Raw genomic sequence first — 24,244 nt, 5'->3', positions numbered from 1 at the left:
GGATATTTCAGTTTCTCTTGTTTAATACATTTTCAAAAATGTCTACATTTGTTTTTTTTTTCTCTCAAGATGGGGGATAGGGGGCAGAGTGTACATTAATGAGAAAAATATAAACTTTTGAATTTACCAAATGGCTGCAATGAAGCAAAGAGTGAAAAATGTGAAGGGGTCTGAATACTTTCCGTACCCACTGTACTTCTGCACTCAGACATGCAATAGCAGATCATTTTCCGCAATCATTTTAAAGTCTAATATTTATTATGCATTTGTTTGATTGGCTTATTTATCTACTTTTAGGACTCGTGTGAAAATCTGTTGTATTTTTAGGTTTAATTTATGCATAATATGCAATATTCTGTAGGGTTCACAAACTTTCAAGTATCAGTGTAATATCACCAAGAAATGCAACAGTTGATCCGCCACATAACAGTCACCACTATTACTTAATAGACACAATCAACTTACACTTGGTGTCTTTCCATCATTTTGACAAAATCTGTGACTTCGGTTTCGATGCAGATCTGAACACGGTCTCAAGTGTTTTCTTTTTGCTATCACTATATATTTTCATTCTGTGAATGCATCTAAAATACAAAAATGAATAACACTTCAGTGACAAAAATAAAATAAAATCCAGTTTCTAACCTACCTTTGCCTTCGTAAGAACACAGAATATTTGACCTTAATGCCATGGGAAACTGAAATCAAGTTGGTCATGGCAGCTGTGCACATTATCCTGGTGCTGACAGTGGCCTGGCCAATATATGCGTAAACCTGGTGTAACCCAGCAGTAAAGAATGACTTATCAAGGAGGAAAAAAGTTCCGTGTGCTCAAGTCCTTAAAACTTGCAACAAATGAAATGTCATGTGGAGCTATCGAGAATGAACGGATGGAGCCTGAGATGCAGATATACACCGTGTGCAGAATTATTAGGCAAGTTGTATTTTACAGGATTTTTTTTTTTATTATTGATAAACAACTACAGTCATGGCCAAAAGTTTTCAGAATGCTACAAATATTAATTTTTACAAAGTCTACTGCTTCAGTTTTTCTAATGGCAATTTGCATATACTCCAGAATGTCATAAAGAGTGATCAGCTTAACAGCAATTACTTGCAAAGTCAATATTGGCTAAGAAAAAGAACTTTAACCCCCAAAACACATTTCAGCATCATTGCATTCCTGCCTTAAAAGGAGCAGCTAACATTGTTTTAGTGATTGTTCCATTAACACAGGTGTGGGTGTTGATGAGGACAGGGCTGGCGATCAGTCATGATTAAGTAAGATTGACTCCACTGGACACTTTAAAAGGAGGCTGGTGCTTGGTATCATTGTTTCTCTTCAGTTAACCATGGTTATCTCTAAAGAAACACGTGCAGCCATCATTGCTCTGCACAAAAATGACCTAACAGGGAAGAGTATCGCAGCTACAAAGATTGCACCTCAGTCAACAATCTATCGCATCATCAAGAACTTCAAGGAGAGCGCTTCCATTGTTGCCAAAAAGGCTCCAGGGCGCCCAAGAAGGACCAGCAAACGCCAGGACCGTATCTTAAACCTGTTTCAGCTGCGGGATGGGACTACCAGCAGTGCCGAGCTAGCGCAGCAATGGCAGCAGGCTGGTGTGAGGGCTTCTGCACACACTGTGAGGCGGAGACTGCTTGAGCAATGCCTGTTTTCAAGGAGGGCAGCAAAGAAGCCACTTCTCTCCAGAAAAAACATCAGGGACCGACTGATATTCTACAAAAGGTGCAGGGAGTGACTCCTGAGGACTGGGGGAAAGGCATTTTCTCAGATGAATCCCCTTTGATTGTTTGGGACATCTGGAAAACAGCTTATTAGGAGAAGAAAGAGGTGAGCGCTACCACCAGTCTTGTCTCATGCCAACTGTTAAGCATCCTGAAACCATTCATGTGTGGGGTTGCTTCTCAGCCAAGGGGATCGCACCACTCACAGTCTTGCCTAAAAACACAGCCATGAATAAAGAATGCACCAGAATGTCCTCCAAGAGCAACTTCTCCCAACTGTCCAAGAGCAGTTTGGCGCCCAACAATGCCTTTTCCAGCATGATGGAGCACCTTGCCATAAAGCAAAGGTGATCACTAAATGGCTCATGGAACAAAACATAGAGATTTTGGGTCCATGGCCTGGAAACTCCCCAGATCTTAATCCCATTGAGAACTTGTGGGCAATCAAGAGACGGGTGGACAAACAAACGCCAACAAATTCTGGCAAAATGCAAGTGTTGCTTATGCAAGAATGGACAGCGATCAGTCAGGATTTGCTCCAGAAGTTGATTGAGAGCATGCCAGGGAGAATTGCAGAGGTCCTGAAGAAGAAGGGTCAGCACTGCAAATATTGACTTGCTGCATTAACTCATTCTGTCAATAGAACCTTTTGGTCTCATAATATGATTGCAATTATATTTCTGTATGTGATGTAAACATCAGACAAACACAATTAAACACCAGAGGGCAACAGATCATGGGAAAATATAATTTTGGTGTCATTCTCAAAACTTTTGGCCATGACTGTATGGTCTCGATCAACCCAAAAGACTCATAAATTTCAAAGCTTAATATTTTTGGCAGTTGGAGTGGTTTTTTTTTTTTTAGATCTGGTTGTTTGTGCAGGTGACTATTACTTATTAGGCAACTTAATAAAAAACAAATCTATTCCCATCTCACTTGTTTATTGTCACCAGGTAAACCAATATAACTGCACAAAATTTAGAAATAAACATTTCTTACATGCAAAAACAAAACCCCAAAAAATTGCCCAATATAGCCCCCTTTCTTTCTGATGACACTCAGCAGCGACCATCCATAGATTCTGTCATTGCTTGATCTGTTTACGATCCACATTGCGTGCAGCAACCACCACAGCCTCCAGACACTGTTCCCAGAGGTGGACTGTTTTCGCTCCCTGTAGATCTCACATTTTATGAGGGACCACAGGTTCTCTATGGGGTTCAAATCAGGTGAACAAGGGGGTTATGTCATTTTTTCCTCTTTTAGACCTTTACTGGCCAGCCACGCTGTGGAGTAGTTGGATGCATGTGATGGAGCATTGTCCTACATGAAAATCATGTGTTTCTTGAACGATAGCGACTTCTTCCTGTACCACTGCTTGAAGAAGTTGTCTTCCAGAAACAGGCAGTAGGTCTGGGAGTTGAGCTTCACTCCATCCTCAACCCGAAAAGGTCCCACAAGCTGATCTTTGCTGATCCCAGGCCATACCAGTGCCCCACCTCCACCTTGCTGGAGTCTGAGTCGGAGTGGAGCTCTCTGCCCTTTACTGATCCAGCCTCTGGCCCATCCATCTGGCCCATCAAGAGTCACTCATTTCATCAGTCCAGAAAACCTTTGAAAAAAAATCAGTCTTCAGATATTTCTTGGCCCAGTCTTGAGGTTTTATCTTCTGTTTCTTGTTCCGAGGTGGTGATTTTTCAGCCTTCCTTACCTTGGCCATATCCCGGAGTATGGCGCACCTTGTGCTTTTTGATACTCCAGTAACGTTGCAGCTCTGAAATATGGTCAAACTGGTGGCAAATGGCATCTTGGCAGCTTCACGCTTGATTTTCCTCAATTCATGGGCCGTTATTTTGCTCCTTTTTTCCCCAGCATGCTTCTTGCAACCCTGTTGGCTATTTGCCATGAAACGCTTGATTGTTCGGTGATCACACTTCCAAAGTTTGGCAATTTCAAGACTGCTGCGTCTTTCTGCAAGACATCTCACAATTGTGGACTTTTCAGAGCCTGTCAAATCTCTCTTCTGACCCATTTTGCCAAAGGAAAGGAAGTTGCCTAATAATGAAGCACCCCTTATATAGGGTGTTGATGTCATTACACCGCACCCCTCCTCATTACAGAGATGCACATCACCTGATTTACTTAATTGGTAGTTGGCTCTCAGCCTATACAGCTTGGAGTAGGACGACATGTATAAAAAGCATCATGTGATCAAAATACTCATTTGCCTAATAATTCTTCACACAGTGTATATACAGGCGAATAGTTTCTCCATAAACGAGACATCTGGAAGCTTCATCACCAACAAAGATTTTTTGTACAAAGTATTAAATACATTTCAGTAATGTGTTCAATATTTTTTCCCTGTGTCATTGCTTATTATTACACATACTGTATTTTTTCTTTAATAAGACGCACCCCAAAGTTAGAAGAGGATGATAGGAAAAAATAGTTTTTAATGTTAAAATGAGGGTCCGTATTACAATCCTAGTGCGTCTTATAATATCTCAGGAGGGTTAGTGGATGGAGGGTCGGCGATACTGCGGGCTCAGGGGTGTCGTGGCAGGCACCATTGATCTGTCGGCGGACTACGGGTGCCATTGAATCGCCCACGGTTGATAAGATTGACTTCAAGAAAATGGCCGCGGAGGCGGCACGTGTGCAGATAGGCCTTTTCTTGAAGTCCATCGCATCAATCTGCAGATGCGCCGCCTCCGCAGCAATTTTCTTGAAGTTCTTCAACTGCAGGCGATTTAGTGGAGTCTACAAGTCCAATGTCAGATCAATGGTGCCCGCTGCATGGCCGACCCTCTTGAGTTGCTCCACTGTAGCAACACCCTCTCCTCTGAGCCCTCAGTAATGCCGACCCTGCCTGCTGTGACCCCGCTCCACCACTGCCGTTCCGGCAAGCCATACATTGAGTATAAGACGCACCCCCTTTTACCCCCAGTTTTTGGGGGAGAAGTGCGTTTTATAATCCGGAAAATACAGTATTTTATGGACATCTATGGTTTGATTTCTTTGCCTCTATGGATTGGATAGGTTATTACTGACATCTGGTGAGACTTTCATGTCGATAGCACCTATAGAAATATATTTACTTTTAAAATTGGTGACGTGTTCAATACTTATTTCACCTGTTTTATATTTCATTACACTTCCAATTATTAGGTATTTCTCTCTGCTTACTGCCAAAAGGAACAGCAATGACAAGTTACTGGCCACTACACAACCGTTAGGCAGATACGCAGATCCATACGCAGCGTCTACAAAACTAAAAAGCCAAGAGTAGGGCTACAATAAAGCAGCGACCACACTGCAATAAAAAGAACTGTATATCTTCATGCTGCATTATTCATTAATAATTCACAAGAATTTAATTAATAACCTCATCTCTCTTTTGTTTGTGGAAAATACTGGGGGAAAAAAATAATATCCTCTCGTCCCTTTTGCTTTTGTTTAACAATTGCAGTTTACTGTTCTGTTTTATGGCAGCTGAAAGCGTGTTTGTTGTATTGATTGAGTTCCATTTGCGTTTGGATTTTGACAGATTTGACACACAGCCTTCCCTGGAACAACAAAGCCGCCTGTAGATCTATCGGCCTGGCATATAAGAGGCGGCAGTCAACACCTCGAGCAATAAAACAAAAAAAAATAAAATAAAAAAAAGCGAACAATGAGAAGACTCTGCGGGCTAAGTGGGGCCTGTTAATAGCCGCGCTTCGGTTGGGAGGTATTGACCTGCTGGCTATTTTTGGAGCACAGACTTAGAAAGTTCAATGAGCAGCGTGGCTGTGATTAGAAAGGCTCGCTGTTTATAGCAGGGCAATATGTCGCAGGCTAAATATAACCTAATTCACTCTTACCCATTGAGATATGTGCACAGCCAAATGACATGGAAAATATGTAGTCACCCGTGCTCACTGTCATGTATAGTATTATCTGCACATACAGCATAAGGGCTGGAGCTGGAAAGGGCAAATGCAAATAACACACAAATATATTATATACACACATGGAATCATCTCAAGGTCTTAGACCTCATTCACACATCAGTAATTTTTCTTCGATGCAAAAAAATGGCCCAATTTCATAACAATTTGGTAAGTGTGTCAGTTATTATTATGTTTCATCAGTGATTTTCTCATATGCTTTAAAAAAAAAAAAAAAAAAAAAAAAAATATACAAAAATGTCAAGTTTCTCCAGACTTGTTCAGAGCATATAATCGGTGTGAGTGCCGTCTGTGTGTGCCACGGACAGTACATGGACGCATTATAGCCAGCAAGTGCACATGGTCGATTTTCCACGTGGACCAATAGTCTAAATGAAAAAAAATGTGCACACTTTCCGTTTTACAGACCCGAATAATGCACGTTATGCCAAGTCACATCATGTCTACAACAATTGTGCTTATGCCCACTTTCCAATACAATTATTTGAACCCGACATAAGGGCTTGTTCGGACGAATGTATCATCAGTCTGTGTGTTAAGTGGGTAGTGTATTGAGAGCACACTGACCAATGTAAGTCAATGTGGTCGTTCACATGAAAGTTTTTACATATGGACCAATGCAGGAGGGAACCAGACAGAAAAGGGCCACAGCCGTTTTTGAGCCCTTTGCAGGCTGTTTTCTCATCACAGTTCCCAATTCCGCCTACTTTGAGCTTGTGTGGCTATACAGTTGCACAATGGTATGTCTGATCCTGGACTGATGGTCTGCATAGGGGGAAAAAAAATTGCTTCATACACGACTTTAATCCCTATTTCAGACCAGACTCACCCATTATAATCAATGGGTGTGCAAAAATCACAGCTCACACACAGGTTACCATCTGTATACTTTTTATTACTTATTAAAGATGCACTCCCATGAAGATTGTATGCCCTAATTCTGTGTAAGTGTATATTTTGCAGCATATATGCAATAACATACTTCGCGATCAATGTCTTCTTCGGTTTCCAGCACCAATCCGGTCATCTTCTGGGTCACGTGACTGCAATTCTGACTCTTTGGATCACATTGAGATTTATGTGTGAGCTGTCATAATGTGAGTCTATAAAGCATAAAAATGAGGCTCCAAAGACTTTATCTAGATTCAGACGATCGTATGACATCCGATGCGAGAGCCGAGTGTCATGCAACTGTGATCTGATCCTGTGATCAGGTCACAGCTGCGGAGGAGGGGTCGGGATTAATCTCCCCCATTGTCACCTGATGAGACATATTGCATTGCACTTGGATGTCATCTGAGTGCAGCCCGATGTGACACATCTCTCGCTGACAATTGCAGCATGCTGCGACTTTTTGTTCATCCAGAACCAGGATGAGAAAAAAAGCTGACCATCTGCTCTCCCTCAGGCCGGCTTCTCACTTGCGATTAACTCACACGAGTGCAATGCGAGAAATTCTCGCATTGCATCGGCCCCATGTTAATCAATGAGGCAGCTCCCATCTCCTATTTTTTTTTCAGTCCAAATCGGACTGAGAAAAAAATAAATAAATAAATCGCAGCATGCTGCGTTTTGGAGAGTTTCTCGTGCGAGTCTCTTCAATGCAACGCTAAGGGAGCGGGTAAATAAACACATGTCACACGGATGGCGCACACACACCATCCTAGTGTCATCCGTTTTTCTAAATACATTTATCGCATGTTTCAGAAAACACTGGAAATGAGTGAGGTCTCACAATGTCGGTCTATCTCTGTCAGTCGGTCTCTCTATCTCTCTCTCTCTGTCCATGTCGGTCTCTTCCTCCCCCCCCTCTCATACTCACTGATCCCCGATCACGGGCGCGGCGCTGCACGGCGTTCACACTGCTCCGGCAGCTTCTCCTCTTTTGAAAAAGCCGGCCGCTCATTATTCAATCTCGTATTCCCTGCTTTCCCCGCCCACCAGCGCCTATGATTGGTTGCAGTCAGACACGCCCCCACAATGAGTGACAGCTGTCTCCCTGCAACCAATTACAGCCGCCGGTGGGCGAGTCTATATCATGAAGTTAAATAAATAAATAATAATAATAATAAAAAAAAAAAACAAAAAAAAAAAAACAGCGTGCGGTCCCCCCCCCAATTTTGATACCAGCCAGGGTAAAGCCACACGGCTGATGGCTGGTATTCTTAGGATGGGGAGCTCCACGTTATTACCCTAAAAATATCAGCCTGCAGCCGCCCGGAATTGCCGGCATCAATTAGACCAGGGGTGGGGAACCTCCGGCCCGCGGGCCGCATACGCATGACATTTAATGTGGCCCCCGGGCACATTCCAGGCTACCCCAGTGCTCGAGCGGCACTTGCGCTTTTTCCAGCCGCCGGCCCTTTAAAATCCTAGTGTGTTATGGGTAGATGCTAAAATGTATTTACAGATCCTGATTGCAGCCCGTACTAGAATGTACGGGCTCTTTTCGGGACCTGACTACAACCCATACATTCTAGACTGAACCCGGGACTGTGCTCGCATGCTGAGGGTTTACCTTGAGGGCGGGGTAAACAGCGCGCTGTGCTCCAGTCACAGCAGAAGAGGTGCAGCAGATGCCTTCCTGCTGTACATGCCTTCCTGCTGTACATGCCTCCCGGACCTGTGCTATGTAACTCCTCCTCCTCCCCTTGTACTGTGAGTATGCAACCCATCGCTGCCCCCCCATCCAGTGCTGTGTACCCCCTAGTACTGTGTGTAGCCCCAAGTGCTGTGTACCCCCCAGTACTGTGTGTAACCCCTCAGTGGTGTGTAATCTGTGCAGCCTCCTAGTGCTGTCAGTGCTGCCACATCGTGCTCTCCCTGCTGCCTCCTAGTGCTGTCACCTAATGCTCTCCATGCTGCCTTTTAGTGCTGTCACTGTCAGTGCTCTTTGTGCTGCCACCTAGTGTTCTTTGTGCTGCCACCTAGTGCTCTTTGTGCTGCCACCTAGTGCTCTTTGTGCTGCCACCTAGTGCTCTCTGTGCTGCCACCTAGTGCTCTCTGTGCTGCCACCTAGTGCTCTCTGTGCTGCCACCTAGTGCTCTCTGTGCTGCCACCTAGTGCTCTCTGTGCTGTCACTGTCAGTGCTCTTTGTGCTGTCACTGTCAGTGCTCTCTGTGCTGTCACTGTCAGTGCTCTTTGTGCTGTCACTGTCAGTGTTCTTTGTGCTGCCACCTAGTGCTCTTTGTGCTGCCACCTAGTGCTCCCTGTGCTGCCACCTAGTGCTCCCTGTGCTGCCACCTAGTGCTCCCTGTGCTGCCACCTAGTGCTCCCTGTGCTGCCACCTAGTGCTCTCTGTGCTGCCCGTTGTGCCGCCTAGCGCTGTCCGTTGTGCCGCCTAGTGCTGTCCGTTGTGCCGCCTAAATTTTTAAAATGTTCAATCCCAGCATTTTTTTTCTGTAAAAAAAAAAAAAAAAAATAACAAAAACTCTATAACTAAACATATGCACTGTGGCAGCTACAATAAAAATCAGATCAAAATATAACATTTAGCAACTCGTATACTATATGTAGCAAAACAAAAATTCCTGTTTTTTGTTTTATTACTGGCACAGAAAAAAAAAAGAAAGCAATAAAAAAAGGCCATAAAAAATAAAAATGTTACATGTACCCCAAAATAATACGAATAAAAACTACATATAAATAAATAAAAGACTCCCACAGAAAAATTTCAGGAAAATGATGCTACCAAATTTATTTTTTTTAATTTGGAATTATTTTAGGAATATTTATATATATATATATATATATATATATATATACTAGAAGGTGGCCCGATTCTACGCATCGGGTATTCTAGAATTTACGTATTGTGTAGTTCATGTATGATTTTTGTTATATATATAGATGTTGTTGTGTGTAGTTACGAAGTGTTTGTGTAGGGCGCTGTACATGTTCTGAGTGTCGCGGGGGGTGAGAGCGGTGTTGTATGTGTGTTGCGTGTGTTGCGTTGTTTGTGGAGCGCTGTGTGTCTGTAGCGTTGTGTGTGTGTGTTGTGCGGTTTGTGTGGGTGTGGTGTGTTTTGGGGGGAGGTATGTTTTGAGCAATGTGTGTGTTGTGCAGTATGTGCGTATATTTGTGTGTGCAGCGTTGTCTGTGTGTGTGGGTGTCTGTGTAGGGCGTTGTTTGTGATTCCTAGTGTGTGTGTGTTGTGCAGTGCGTGTGTGTGTGTGTGTGTGTTGGGGGGAGGTGTGCACCTCCCATCGTGCTCCATCCCCCATGCTGCGCACTCCCCATCGTGCTCTATCCGCCATGCTGCACACTCCCAAACGTGCTCCATCCGCCATGCTGCGCACTCCCAAACGTGCTCCATCCGCCATGCTGCGCACCCCCTATCATGCTCCATCCGCCATGCTGCGCACTCCCAAACGTGCTCCACCCGCCATGCTGCGCACTCCCAAACGTGCTGCATCCGCCATGCTGCGCACTCCCAAACGTGCTCCATCCGCCATGCTGCGCACTCCCAAACGTGGTCCATCCGCCATGCTGCGCACTCCCAAACGTGCTCCATCCGCCATGCTGCGCACTCCCAAACGTGCTCCATCCGCCATACTGCGCACTCCCCATCGTGCACCATCCGGCATGCTGCGCACTCCCAAACGTGCTCCATCCGCCATGCTGCGCACTCTCAAACGTGCTCCATCCGCCATGCTGCGCACTTCCAAACGTGCTCCATCCGCCATGCTGCGCACTCCCAAACGTGCTCCATCCGCCATGCTGCGCGCTCCCAAACGTGGTCCATCCGCCATGCTGCGCACTCCCAAACGTGCTCCATCCGCCATGCTGCGCACTCCGAAACGTGCTCCATCCGCCATACTGCGCACTCCCAAACGTGCTCCATCCGCCATACTGTGCACTCCCCATCGTGCTCTATCCGCCATGCTGCACACTCCCAAACGTGCTCCATCCGCCATGCTGCGCACTCCCAAACGTGCTCCATCCGCCATGCTGCGCACCCCCTATCATGCTCCATCCGCCATGCTGCGCACTCCCAAACGTGCTCCACCCGCCATGCTGCGCACTCCCAAACGTGCTCCATCCGCCATGCTGCGCACTCCCAAACGTGCTCCATCCGCCATGCTGCGCACTCCCAAACGTGGTCCATCCGCCATGCTGCGCACTCCCAAACGTGCTCCATCCGCCATGCTGCGCACTCCCAAACGTGCTCCATCCGCCATACTGCGCACTCCCCATCGTGCACCATCCGGCATGCTGCGCACTCCCAAACGTGCTCCATCCGCCATGCTGCGCACTCCCAAACGTGCTCCATCCGCCATGCTGCGCACTTCCAAACGTGCTCCATCCGCCATGCTGCGCACTCCCAAACGTGCTCCATCCGCTATGCTGCGCGCTCCCAAACGTGGTCCATCCGCCATGCTGCGCACTCCCAAACGTGCTCCATCCGCCATGCTGCGCACTCCGAAACGTGCTCCAACCGCCATACTGCGCACTCCCAAACGTGCTCCATCCGCCATACTGCGCACTCCCCATCGTGCACCATCCGGCATGCTGCGCACTCCCAAACATGCTCCATCCGTCATGCTGCGCACTCCCAAACGTGCTCCATCCGTCATGCTGCGCACTCCGAAACGTGCTCCATCCGCCATGCTGCGCACTCCCAAACGTGCTCCATCCGCCATGCTGCGCACCCCCCATCATGCTCCATCCGCTTAGGAGTGCGCAGCATGCCGGATGGTGCACGATGGGGAGTGCGCAGTATGGCGGATGGAGCACGTTTGGGAGTGCGCAGCATGGCGGATGGAGCACGTTTGGGAGTGCGCAGCATGGCGGATGGACCACGTTTGGGAGTGCGCAGCATGGCGGATGGACCACGTTTGGGAGTGCGCAGCATGGCGGATGGACCACGTTTGGGAGTGCGCAGCATGGGGGATGCAGCACGATGGGGAGTGCGCAGTATGGCGGATGGAGCACGTTTGCTCAGCCTCTCTCCTTCCAGCCTCCCTCAGCATCAGCCCCCCCCTCCCAGCCTTCCCCAAGATCAGCCTCTCTGCTCCCAGCCTCCTCCAGCACGCCGTGCTCCTCTGCCGACACTCACCCACACAACCGATCGCATCCACTCACCCACACAACCGATCGCATCCACTCACACACACAACCGATCGCATCCACTCACACACACAACCGATCGCATCCACTCACACACACAACCGATCGCATCCACTCACACACACACCCGATCGCATACACTCACACACACACCCGATCGCATACACTCACACACACACCCGATCGCATCCACTCACACACACACCCGATCGCATACACTCACACACACACACCCGATCGCATACACTCACACACACACCCGATCACATACACTCACACACACCCGATCGCATACACTCACACACACACCCGATCGCATACACTCACACACACCCGATCGCATACACTCACACACACACCCGATCGCATACACTCACACACACCCGATCGCATACACTCACACACACAGACACTGACGATATTGCACATACGCGCTGATACTCACAACATCCGGGGATATCACATGCTTCTGGCCATGTGATCCTCCGTCAGGTCCTGGAAGCTCACAGCACAGTACCGCCGCCGAGAAGCAAGCGATATCCCAGGATGTTGTGAGTATGTGGATGCGATGTGATGTGTGAGGTGTGTGTGAGTGTGATCTGATTTGTGTGTGTGTGTGTGTGTGTGCTGTTATGTTATGTATGTTCTGCAGCTGCAGGACCTTGATGTGTGGATGCGATGTGATGTGTGTGTGAGTGTGAGCCGGTGTACACTGGTAACTATGATACACATCGGGTAACTAAGGGACCTTAGTTACCCGATGTGTATAATGGTTACCAGCTTTCACGGCCTCCGTTAAGATCCCAGCATCGCAAGGTTATGTCTGGCGCTGCCGGGATCCTGACGGAGCCGGTGTAGAAGCAAGCGATATCCCAGCATGTTGTGAGTGTGTGGATGTGATGTGTGAGAGTGAGTGTGATCTGATGTGTGTGTACTCACCTGGGAATCGGAGCCCCGTGTCAGTTGGGCCACAGCGAGCGTGCATTGCGTGAGGGGGCGGGGCCTGCAGAGAGCCGGGGCGAGAGGCCAATCCGTGTGGGGGGGCGGGGCCATGGCGAGCCCAGCGGCCAATCAGCTTTGTGTCACCGTAAGGACACAATTTCGGAGCATGACAGACAGACAGACAGACAGACAGACAGACAGACAGACAGACAGACAGAATAAGGCAATTATATATATAGATATATATATATATATATATATATTATCACAGCGATGGCTCTGGCCTAGGGAATTATGTTTTCTGGTTATTTTTAGTATACAAAGCCGTCTAAACGAAACCCTCCCCCCCTCCCCCCCCCCAAAAAAAAAAGAAGAGAATTGTTATTTTTTTCCTGTTTTTCAGTATATTATGTGGTAAAATGAATGGTGGAATGATAACCTACAATTCGTCCTGCAAAAAACAAGCCCTGATAGAAAAACACTAAGTCCCGGCTCTTGGAAGAAAGGAGGGAAAGAATTAGGAGATGCAAACATGTAAGATGGTGGTGGGAACTTCAGATTTGGTCTCTGAGGCTTTTTCCTTCCCTCATAATCGATGTAATTGAAGGAGCAGGAAGATAAAGGGAAAATATCTGTAATATAAAGTATTCTTAATGTGAGAACTCTCCAGAAATCAGCAACAAAAACCAAGAGAAATTTACCTCAGAAACCGCTCATCACTTCTCCCCTCAGACATGGCTCCTCAGGGACAACATGACCCGAGTTGGTCGGCTTTCACCCTCAAAGGGCTCTGATTGGTTACTCACCAGCAACCTGAACCAATGAGATTTTAGTTGCTATCTGTCTAGTGCAGATCAGGACTTATTACGCTACCTGATTGGTTGCTATAGGGAGTGTGCCTACAGACAGTAATGCAAGGCAACCAATCAAGTACTAGCTTACATTGTTCCTAACGAATGGGATCTGCTGTCTGATTGGTTGCTATGGGCATGTCCCTGACATGTCTTCTCATGAGTCTCCTTCACCAGTTCCCAGCGGTCTTTTTTGAGTGCCAGATGATCAGAGCCCGCACTGAGCATGCGTAGGATCCACCAATCACAGCCATCTGCCCAGTGTCTGTGGAGGAGTGCATGCTGGGAAATGTAGTCCAGCGGGGCAGGTGTGACTTGAGGAAAATGTGAAGAAACATTTGATGATTTCTGAGGTAAAAGTTTTCCAATTTTTCACCTGAAGGCTGATTTTTGTATCCATGGCAACAGCCAGAGCAGGAAAAGCAGCAAACATGCAGATTTATGTCATAACAATGTTTATTTTGCTCAGAAATATGGTTGTTTGTCCCTTCCACAGGGCAGTGGCCGGATTGTTGGTCCTTCGGTGAGGTAACATGGCGCCAGGTGATGTAACGGGCCGACGTATAATCTGTAGATAGCGGAAACCTAACACCGTTATAAAAAAATGTGTTTGCTCTTTCTTTTCCTCATCTTCCTCCAATTTTATTTTTTATTATTTTTTTTGGGGGGGGGTGTCATTTTTTTTTACGGCAACCATTGTGCTGAAAAAAAGAGACGGTAATGGTATTCTCCAGACTACTACGGTTATGGCAGTACCAAACTTGTGGAGTTTTTATTATTATTATTATTATTATTATTATTATACATTTTAATTTTTTAGTGGTTGAAAGAGGCAAAAAAAAACAATTTTTTTTATGCGTTTTCAATTTTTTTTCCCCCTCATCGGCTTCTATGCTATGTGGAGCCTTAAAAAAAAACAAAACTTAAAAAATACAGTTACAGAATTGAAGCTTTTCTGTACTAAAAAAAAAAACAAAAAACCGCTTCAAATCTGCACCAAAAATGCAGAAAACAAAACGGAAAAAATACATCAAAAACCTGTAAAAACCTGTATTGCTTATTATGGTGCAGAAGAAAAATGCAGCATTTTACTTAATGTGTGAACACGGCCGTGTAGTTTTTATTGATCCCATTTTAGGCCACGTGCACACATTCAGTGTTTGAATTTTTCCCTCCGTATTTGGTGAGGGGTTTTTTACCTCAGTATTTGGTGAGGGGTTTTTTACCTCAGTATTTGGTGAGGGGTTTTGTACCTCAGTATTTGGTGAGGGGTTTTGTACCTCAGTATTTGGTGAGGGGTTTTTTACCTCAGTATTTGGTGAGGGTTTTTTTTACCTCAGTACTTGGTGAGGGGTTTTTTACCTCAGTATTTGGTGAGGGTTTTTTTTTACCTCAGTATTTGGTGAGGGTTTTTTTTACCTCAGTATTTGGTGAGGGTTTTTTTTACCTCAGTATTTGGTGAGGGTTTTTTTTACCTCAGTATTTGGTGAGGGTTTTTTTACCTCAGTATTTGGTGAGGGGTTTTGTACCTCAGTATTTGGTGAGGGGTTTTTTTACCTCAGTACTTGGTGAGGGTTTTTTTACCTCAGTATTTGGTGAGGGGTTTTTTTTACCTCAGTATTTGGTGAGGGGTTTTTTTTACCTCAGTATTTGGTGAGGGGTTTTTTTTACCTCAGTATTTGGTGAGGGTTTTTTTTACCTCAGTATTTGGTGAGGGTTTTTTTTACCTCAGTATTTGGTGAGGGTTTTTTTTACCTCAGTATTTGGTGAGGGTTTTTTTTACCTCAGTATTTGGTGAGGGTTTTTTTACCTCAGTATTTGGTGAGGGGTTTTTTTACCTCAGTATTTGGTGAGGGTTTTTTTACCTCAGTATTTGGTGAGGTGTTTTTTTTACCTCAGTATTTGGTGAGGGTTTTTTTACCTCAGTATTTGGTGAGGTGTTTTTTTTACCTCAGTATTTGTTGAGGTGTTTTTTTACCTCAGTATTTGGTGAGGGTTTTTTTACCTCAGTATTTGGTGAGGGTTTTTTTTTACCTCCGTATTTGGTGAGGGTTTTTTTACCTCAGTATTTGGTGAGGTGTTTTTTTTACCTCAGTATTTGTTGAGGTGTTTTTTTTACCTCAGTATTTGTTGAGGTGTTTTTTTTACCTCAGTATTTGGTGAGGGTTTTTTTACCTCCGTATTTGGTGAGGGGTTTTTTACCTCAGTATTTGTAGCCAAAACTAGGAGTGGGTGAATAATGGTGCCCATGTTTCTATTCTACTTTACCTCTGATTGCCCCACTCCTGGTTTTGCTACAAGTTCTGAGGTAAAAAAAAAAAAAAATCACCAAATACGCAATGTGTGAATGTGGCCTAAGGGTACATTATGTCTAGATTAAGAAGTTTAAAAAAATAATATAATCAATTCTCGCTCGAGTTTGTGGCTCCACGGCGACTTTGGCAGTGAAGCCGGTCACATCGCAACAAGCAAGTCACACAAAGTTGCCAACTTGCTTGTTGTGGTCACGGTCTGACCCCGCTCACTGGTTTGGTGATGTGATGTAGCAGCAGTATATAGTGATCTTTTCCTGTTTCACAGCCATATTTCTGAACAGCCCCCACCTGAAGGCAGCAGTTATTGGACAGGTTTTTTTGACTAGTTTTCCAGCTCTGAATAAGTCGGCCAAGTCGCAGGCATTTTGCAGTCGTGAGTTGTCCGCTGGCTGCAGAAAATCCATCACGTTTGGAAACATTTGTGACTCTGTTGCAGGTCTCCATAAAAAACTATTAGGTGCAATGTTGCACGAGACGTGTAGCCCTGGCCTAAAGTCTGGAGACCCATCTCTGGGAAGTAGTGTTAGGCTTTGTGCACACATTATTTAGGTGCCTGTGCACCCGCCAAGTATTCCTGGGCGAAGCCGCTTCAGGACAACGTCGGCTGTTACTTTCCCAAGCAGTTTTGCAGTCACTTTTGCGGCATCTTTCACTTTATACTCTCAAGTATAGAGTGCGAGCGTCTTTAGTGGAAGCCGCCCACAGATTGTCATCCAGTGACAGCGGGTAACCTCAGTGACAGCTCAGCTGATCGCGCGGCTGTCTTCAGTTGCTGCGTGGAGCTGACAGGAGCGGCTGTGTCTTCTGCAGCTCCGGTCACCTCCATGCAGCAGAGCTGGAAGCGACGCTGGACTATCCTGGATTACGCCGGACATGGAGGGCTTTTTCGAGCTTATTAAAGTGGTTAACCAGGGTATATGTTTGTGTTTTTTATTTCTAATAAAGGATTTTTTCGTGTGTGTGTGTTTATTTACTGTCACTTACAGATTAATCATGGAAGGTATCTCGGGGAGACGCCTGACATGATTAATCTAGGATTTAGTGGCAGCTATGGGCTGCCAATAACTCCTTATTACCCCGATTTGCCAACGCACCAGGGCAAATCGGGAAGAGCAGGGTACAGTCCCAGAACTGTCGCATCTAATGTATGCAGCAATTCTGGGCGGCTGCTGGCTGATATTGTTAGGCTGGGGGGCTCCCCATAACGTGGAGCTCCCCATCCTGAGAATACCAGCCTTCAGCCGTATGGCTTTATCTGGCTGGTATTAAAATAGGGGGGGACCTCACGCCGTTTTTTTTATTTAATTATTTATTTCACTGCACAGTATAGACACGCCCACTGGCTGCTGTGATTGGTTGCAGTGAGACACCTGTCACTCAGCGTGGGGGCGTGTCTCACTGCAACCAATCATAGGCGCCTGTGGGCGGGGAAAGCAGGGAATACGAGATTGTTTAACATTAGAACTACTGAGGTAGTCATTTTGACTACTTTGCACCATGTACTTCTATATAGGTGTCACGAGTCCAGTAGTTCTAGTGTTAATGGGCAGCCGGCTTTTTCAAAATACTAAAAGCCGCCGGAGCAGTGTGAACGCCGTGCAGCGCCGCGCCGGAGATCGGGGATCGGTGAGTATGAGAGAGGGGGTAAGAGGGATAGACTAACATGGACAGAGAGAGAGGGACAGAGATAGTGACCGACTGACAGAGATTAGTGAATGACAGTCATTGTGAGGCGCTTCAGAACGCAGCTTTTCAGCTGCGCTCTGAAGCGGACCTTTTTTAAGCTGCGGTGCAGAGCGCACACCTGCGCACATAGCATCAGACATCACAATCATATGAGGGATGTCACACGTTTCAATTGACTAGGTTCATACAACAAAACGTCCAATGTATGAGGAATAAACGACGTGTATGCGATCACCGTATTTTCGTTCAATCTTGATTGCACATAGGTGTCACACGCAAATACGTCATGAACGATGCAGGATGTGCGTCACTTACAACTTGACCCCCGACGACGGATTGAAAGATTTATTGAAGCATGTAAAGCAGGCATAAGAAGGGAGGCCAGAGAGGAGGAAGTTGCAGTAGTTGAGGCGGGAGATGATGAAGGCATGTACTAGTGTTTTTCCTGATTCTTGGTTAAGGAATGCACAAATACGATACGGAAGATATTTTTGAGTTGAAGCAGGTGGAAGGGGCTTGGATGTGTGGCTTGAAGGATAGAGTTCTAAGTAATGTGTGTGCATTTTTTTTTTCTAAGCAGAACTATAAAAAAACAAAAACTAAAAAAACAACAAATATTCTCAATCTGCACACAACCTTATATGTAAAGATGCATCAGATTTATCAAACACGGGGTCACGTGTTTGGTGGAAATATCAGCAACACAAGCAAAAGTGACTTAAAAAAATTCTCCTCTGATGTATTCCCTCTTTAGCCCAGTGGAGTAAGAGGTGTCAAAGTATATTTGGGGTAATCCATGCTTCAGAAAATGAAGATAAGTCCCTTCTATGAGCCGGAACTGGCGAACATTCCCGTTACAACGTACAGTTTTCTGACGTACTTTACAGTAGATTTGATGAGTAGCCGAAGGCCACAACCTTTTTTGCTAAGCCCCGACGTCTTTTTCAGAAAGTTTCTGGGTCAGTTACAAAGGGCAAAAAGTTTTAGTTCTCCTGGAGATGTCTGTCTGTGGCATTTGAACGAGCGCTCGTGTATCAATAAGATGGCTGTTGGCTGAACTATCAGTCAAAGCATCATCCAGCCAACATCCATCTAATGTTTATGGCTAACTTTAGACTACCAGTTGTTGTATATCACCCCTATGGTAAAATAAGGAAAGGTACCCTGCAGTATCGGGTATTACCTGCTGAGCTATCCGCCATCCTCCCCTCACCTGCTGAGCTATCCGCCATCCTCCCCTCACCTGCTGAGCTATCCGCCATCCTCCCCTCACCTGCTGAGCTATCCGCCATCCTCCCCTCACCTGCTGAGCTATCCGCCATCCTCCCCTCACCTGCTGAGCTATCCGCCATCCTCCCCTCACCTGCTGAGCTATCCGCCATCCCCCCCTCACCTGCTGAGCTATCCGCCATCCCCCCCTCACCTGCTGAGCTATCCGCCATCCTCCCCTCACCTGCTGAGCTATCCGCCATCCTCCCTTCACCTGCTGAGCTATCCGCCATCCTTCCCTCACCTGCTGAGCTATCCGCCATCCTCCCCTCACCTGCTGAGCTATCCGCCATCCTCCCCTCACCTGCTGAGCTATCCGACATCCTCCCCTCACCTGCTGAGCTATCCGACATCCTCCCCTCACCTGCTGAGCTATCCGACATCCTCCCCTCACCTGCTGAGCTATCCGACATCCTCCCCTCACCTGCTGAGCTATCCGACATCCTCCCCTCACCTGCTGAGCTATCCGACATCCTCCCCTCACCTGCTGAGCTATCCGACATCCTCCCCTCACCTGCTGAGCTATCCGACATCCTCCCCTCACCTGCTGAGCTATCCGACATCCTCCCCTCACCTGCTGAGCTATCCGACATCCTCCCCTCACCTGCTGAGCTATCCGACATCCTCCCCTCACCTGCTGAGCTATCCGACATCCTCCCCTCACCTGCTGAGCTATCCGACATCCTCCCCTCACCTGCTGAGCTATCCGACATCCTCCCCTCACCTGCTGAGCTATCCGACATCCTCCCCTCACCTGCTGAGCTATCCGCCATCCTCCCCTCACCTGCTGAGCTATCCGCCATCCTCCCCTCCCCTGCTGAGCTATCCGCCATCCTCCCCTCCCCTGCTGAGCTATCCGCCATCCTCCCCTCCCCTGCTGAGCTATCCGCCATCCTCCCCTCCCCTGCTGAGCTATCCGCCATCCTCCCCTCCCCTGCTGAGCTATCCGCCATCCTCCCCTCACCTGCTGAGCTATCCGCCATCCTCCCCTCACCTGCTGAGCTATCCGCCATCCTCCCCTCACCTGCTGAGCTATCCGCCATCCTCCCCTCACCTGCTGAGCTATCCGCCATCCTCCCCTCACCTGCTGAGCTATCCGCCATCCTCCCCTCACCTGCTGAGCTATCCGCCATCCTCCCCTCACCTGCTGAGCTATCCGCCATCCTCCCCTCACCTGCTGAGCTATCCGCCATCCTCCCCTCACCTGCTGAGCTATCCGCCATCCTCCCCTCACCTGCTGAGCTATCCGCCATCCTCCCCTCACCTTCTGAGCTATCCGCCATCCTCCCCTCACCTGCTGAGCTATCCGCCATCCTCCCCTCACCTGCTGAGCTATCCGCCATCCTCCCCTCACCTGCTGAGCTATCCGCCATCCTCCCCTCACCTGCTGAGCTATCCGCCATCCTCCCCTCACCTGCTGAGCTATCCGCCATCCTCCCCTCACCTGCTGAGCTATCCGCCATCCTCCCCTCACCTGCTGAGCTATCCGCCATCCTCCCCTCACCTGCTGAGCTATCCGCCATCCTCCCCTCACCTGCTGAGCTATCCGCCATCCTCCCCTCACCTGCTGAGCTATCCGCCATCCTCCCCTCACCTGCTGAGCTATCCGCCATCCTCCCCTCACCTGCTGAGCTATCCGCCATCCTCCCCTCACCTGCTGAGCTATCCGCCATCCTCCCCTCACCTGCTGAGCTATCCGCCATCCTCCCCTCACCTGCTGAGCTATCCGCCATCCTCCCCTCACCTGCTGAGCTATCCGCCATCCTCCCCTCACCTGCTGAGCTATCCGCCATCCTCCCCTCACCTGCTGAGCTATCCGCCATCCTCCCCTCACCTGCTGAGCTATCCGCCATCCTCCCCTCACCTGCTGAGCTATCCGCCATCCTCCCCTCACCTGCTGAGCTATCCGCCATCCTCCCCTCACCTGCTGAGCTATCCGCCATCCTCCCCTCACCTGCTGAGCTATCCGCCATCCTCCCCTCACCTGCTGAGCTATCCGCCATCCTCCCCTCACCTGCTGAGCTATCCGCCATCCTCCCCTCACCTGCTGAGCTATCCGCCATCCTCCCCTCACCTGCTGAGCTATCCGCCATCCTCCCCTCACCTGCTGAGCTATCCGCCATCCTTCCCTCACCTGCTGAGCTATCCGCCATCCTCCCCTCACCTGCTGAGCTATCCGCCATCCTCCCCTCACCTGCTGAGCTATCCGCCATCCTCCCCTCACCTGCTGAGCTATCCGCCATCCTCCCCTCACCTGCTGAGCTATCCGCCATCCTCCCCTCACCTGCTGAGCTATCCGCCATCCTCCCCTCACCTGCTGAGCTATCCGCCATCCTCCCCTCACCTGCTGAGCTATCCGCCATCCTCCCCTCACCTGCTGAGCTATCCGCCATCCTCCCCTCACCTGCTGAGCTATCCGCCATCCTCCCCTCACCTGCTGAGCTATCCGCCATCCTCCCCTCACCTGCTGAGCTATGCGCCATCCTCCCCTCACCTGCTGAGCTATCCGCCATCCTCCCCTCACCTGCTGAGCTATCCGCCATCTTCCCCTCACCTGCTGAGCTTTCCGCCATCCTCCCCTCACCTGCTGAGCTTTCCGCCATCCTCCCCTCACCTGCTGAGCTTTCCGCCATCCTCCCCTCACCTGCTGAGCTATCCGCCATCCTCCCCTCACCTGCTGAGCTATCCGCCATCCTCCCCTCACCTGCTGAGCTATCCGCCATCCTCCCCTCACCTGCTGAGCTATCCGCCATCCTCCCCTCACCTGCTGAGCTATCCGCCATCCTCCCCTCACCTGCTGAGCTATCCGCCATCCTCCCCTCACCTGCTGAGCTATCCGCCATCCTCCCCTCACCTGCTGAGCTATCCGCCATCCTCCCCTCACCTGCTGAGCTATCCGCCATCCTCCCCTCACCTGCTGAGCTATCCGCCATCCTCCCCTCACCTGCTGAGCTATCCGCCATCCTCCCCTCACCTGCTGAGCTATCCGCCATCCTCCCCTCACCTGCTGAGCTATCCGCCATCCTCCCCTCACCTGCTGAGCTATCCGCCATCCTCCCCTCACCTGCTGAGCTATCCGCCATCCTCCCCTCACCTGCTGAGCTATCCGCCATCCTCCCCTCACCTGCTGAGCTATCCGCCATCCTCCCCTCACCTGCTGAGCTATCCGCCATCCTCCCCTCACCTGCTGAGCTATCCGCCATCCTCCCCTCACCTGCTGAGCTATCCGCCATCCTCCCCTCACCTGCTGAGCTATCCGCCATCCTCCCCTCACCTGCTGAGCTATCCGCCATCCTCCCCTCACCTGCTGAGCTATCCGCCATCCTCCCCTCACCTGCTGAGCTATCCGCCATCCTCCCCTCACCTGCTGAGCTATCCGCCATCCTCCCCTCACCTGCTGAGCTATCCGCCATCCTCCCCTCACCTGCTGAGCTATCCGCCATCCTCCCCTCACCTGCTGAGCTATCCGCCATCCTCCCCTCACCTGCTGAGCTATCCGCCATCCTCCCCTCACCTGCTGAGCTATCCGCCATCCTCCCCTCACCTGCTGAGCTATCCGCCATCCTCCCCTCACCTGCTGAGCTATCCGCCATCCTCCCCTCACCTGCTGAGCTATCCGCCATCCTCCCCTCACCTGCTGAGCTATCCGCCATCCTCCCCTCACCTGCTGAGCTATCCGCCATCCTCCCCTCACCTGCTGAGCTATCCGCCATCCTCCCCTCACCTGCTGAGCTATCCGCCATCCTCCCCTCACCTGCTGAGCTATCCGCCATCCTCCCCTCACCTGCTGAGCTATCCGCCATCCTCCCCTCACCTGCTGAGCTATCCGCCATCCTCCCCTCACCTGCTGAGCTATCCGCCATCCTCCCCTCACCTGCTGAGCTATCCGCCATCCTCCCCTCACCTGCTGAGCTATCCGCCATCCTCCCCTCACCTGCTGAGCTATCCGCCATCCTCCCCTCACCTGCTGAGCTATCCGCCATCCTCCCCTCACCTGCTGAGCTATCCGCCATCCTCCCCTCACCTGCTGAGCTATCCGCCATCCTCCCCTCACCTGCTGAGCTATCCGCCATCCTCCCCTCACCTGCTGAGCTATCCGCCATCCTCCCCTCACCTGCTGAGCTATCCGCCATCCTCCCCTCACCTGCTGAGCTATCCGCCATCCTCCCCTCACCTGCTGAGCTATCCGCCATCCTCCCCTCACCTGCTGAGCTATCCGCCATCCTCCCCTCACCTGCTGAGCTATCCGCCATCCTCCCCTCACCTGCTGAGCTATCCGCCATCCTCCCCTCACCTGCTGAGCTATCCGCCATCCCCCCCTCACCTGCTGAGCTATCCGCCATCCCCCCCTCACCTGCTGAGCTATCCGCCATCCCCCCCTCACCTGCTGAGCTATCCGCCATCCTCCCTTCACCTGCTGAGCTATCCGCCATCCTTCCCTCACCTGCTGAGCTATCCGACATCCTCCCCTCACCTGCTGAGCTATCCCCCATCCTCCCCTCACCTGCTGAGCTATCCGACATCCTCCCCTCACCTGCTGAGCTATCCGACATCCTCCCCTCACCTGCTGAGCTATCCGACATCCTCCCCTCACCTGCTGAGCTATCCGACATCCTCCCCTCACCTGCTGAGCTATCCGACATCCTCCCCTCACCTGCTGAGCTATCCGACATCCTCCCCTCACCTGCTGAGCTATCCGACATCCTCCCCTCACCTGCTGAGCTATCCGACATCCTCCCCTCACCTGCTGAGCTATCCGACATCCTCCCCTCACCTGCTGAGCTATCCGACATCCTCCCCTCACCTGCTGAGCTATCCGACATCCTCCCCTCACCTGCTGAGCTATCCGACATCCTCCCCTCACCTGCTGAGCTATCCGACATCCTCCCCTCACCTGCTGAGCTATCCGACATCCTCCCCTCACCTGCTGAGCTATCCGACATCCTCCCCTCACCTGCTGAGCTATCCGACATCCTCCCCTCACCTGCTGAGCTATCCGACATCCTCCCCTCACCTGCTGAGCTATCCGACATCCTCCCCTCACCTGCTGAGCTATCCGACATCCTCCCCTCACCTGCTGAGCTATCCGACATCCTCCCCTCACCTGCTGAGCTATCCGACATCCTCCCCTCACCTGCTGAGCTATCCGACATCCTCCCCTCACCTGCTGAGCTATCCGACATCCTCCCCTCACCTGCTGAGCTATCCGCCATCCTCCCCTCACCTGCTGAGCTATCCGCCATCCTCCCCTCACCTGCTGAGCTATCCGCCATCCTCCCCTCACCTGCTGAGCTATCCGCCATCCTCCCCTCACCTGCTGAGCTATCCGCCATCCTCCCCTCACCTGCTGAGCTATCCGCCATCCTCCCCTCACCTGCTGAGCTATCCGCCATCCTCCCCTCACCTG

At 49.5% G+C, this 24,244-nt stretch overlaps 1 protein-coding gene across 2 annotated transcripts in view; it reads left to right on the top strand.

Moving 5' to 3' along the window:
- Positions 1 to 5,837, top strand: part of CDH16 (cadherin 16) — a 128,397-nt gene extending 122,560 nt beyond the window's left edge. For both annotated transcript variants that reach the window (XR_012727322.1, XM_075326208.1), the window contains exon 18: positions 5,303 to 5,837. The gene's annotated coding sequence lies outside the window, so the exon portion shown is untranslated. The remainder of the gene's footprint in view (positions 1 to 5,302) is intronic.
- The last annotated feature ends 18,407 nt before the right edge of the window (positions 5,838 to 24,244 follow it).

The sequence above is a fragment of the Anomaloglossus baeobatrachus genome, chromosome 10, assembly GCF_048569485.1.
Source record: "Anomaloglossus baeobatrachus isolate aAnoBae1 chromosome 10, aAnoBae1.hap1, whole genome shotgun sequence".
NCBI lineage: Eukaryota > Metazoa > Chordata > Amphibia > Anura > Aromobatidae > Anomaloglossus > Anomaloglossus baeobatrachus.
The sequence above is the reverse complement of the archived record's forward strand: the minus strand, read 5'-3'. Positions and strand labels throughout refer to the sequence as shown.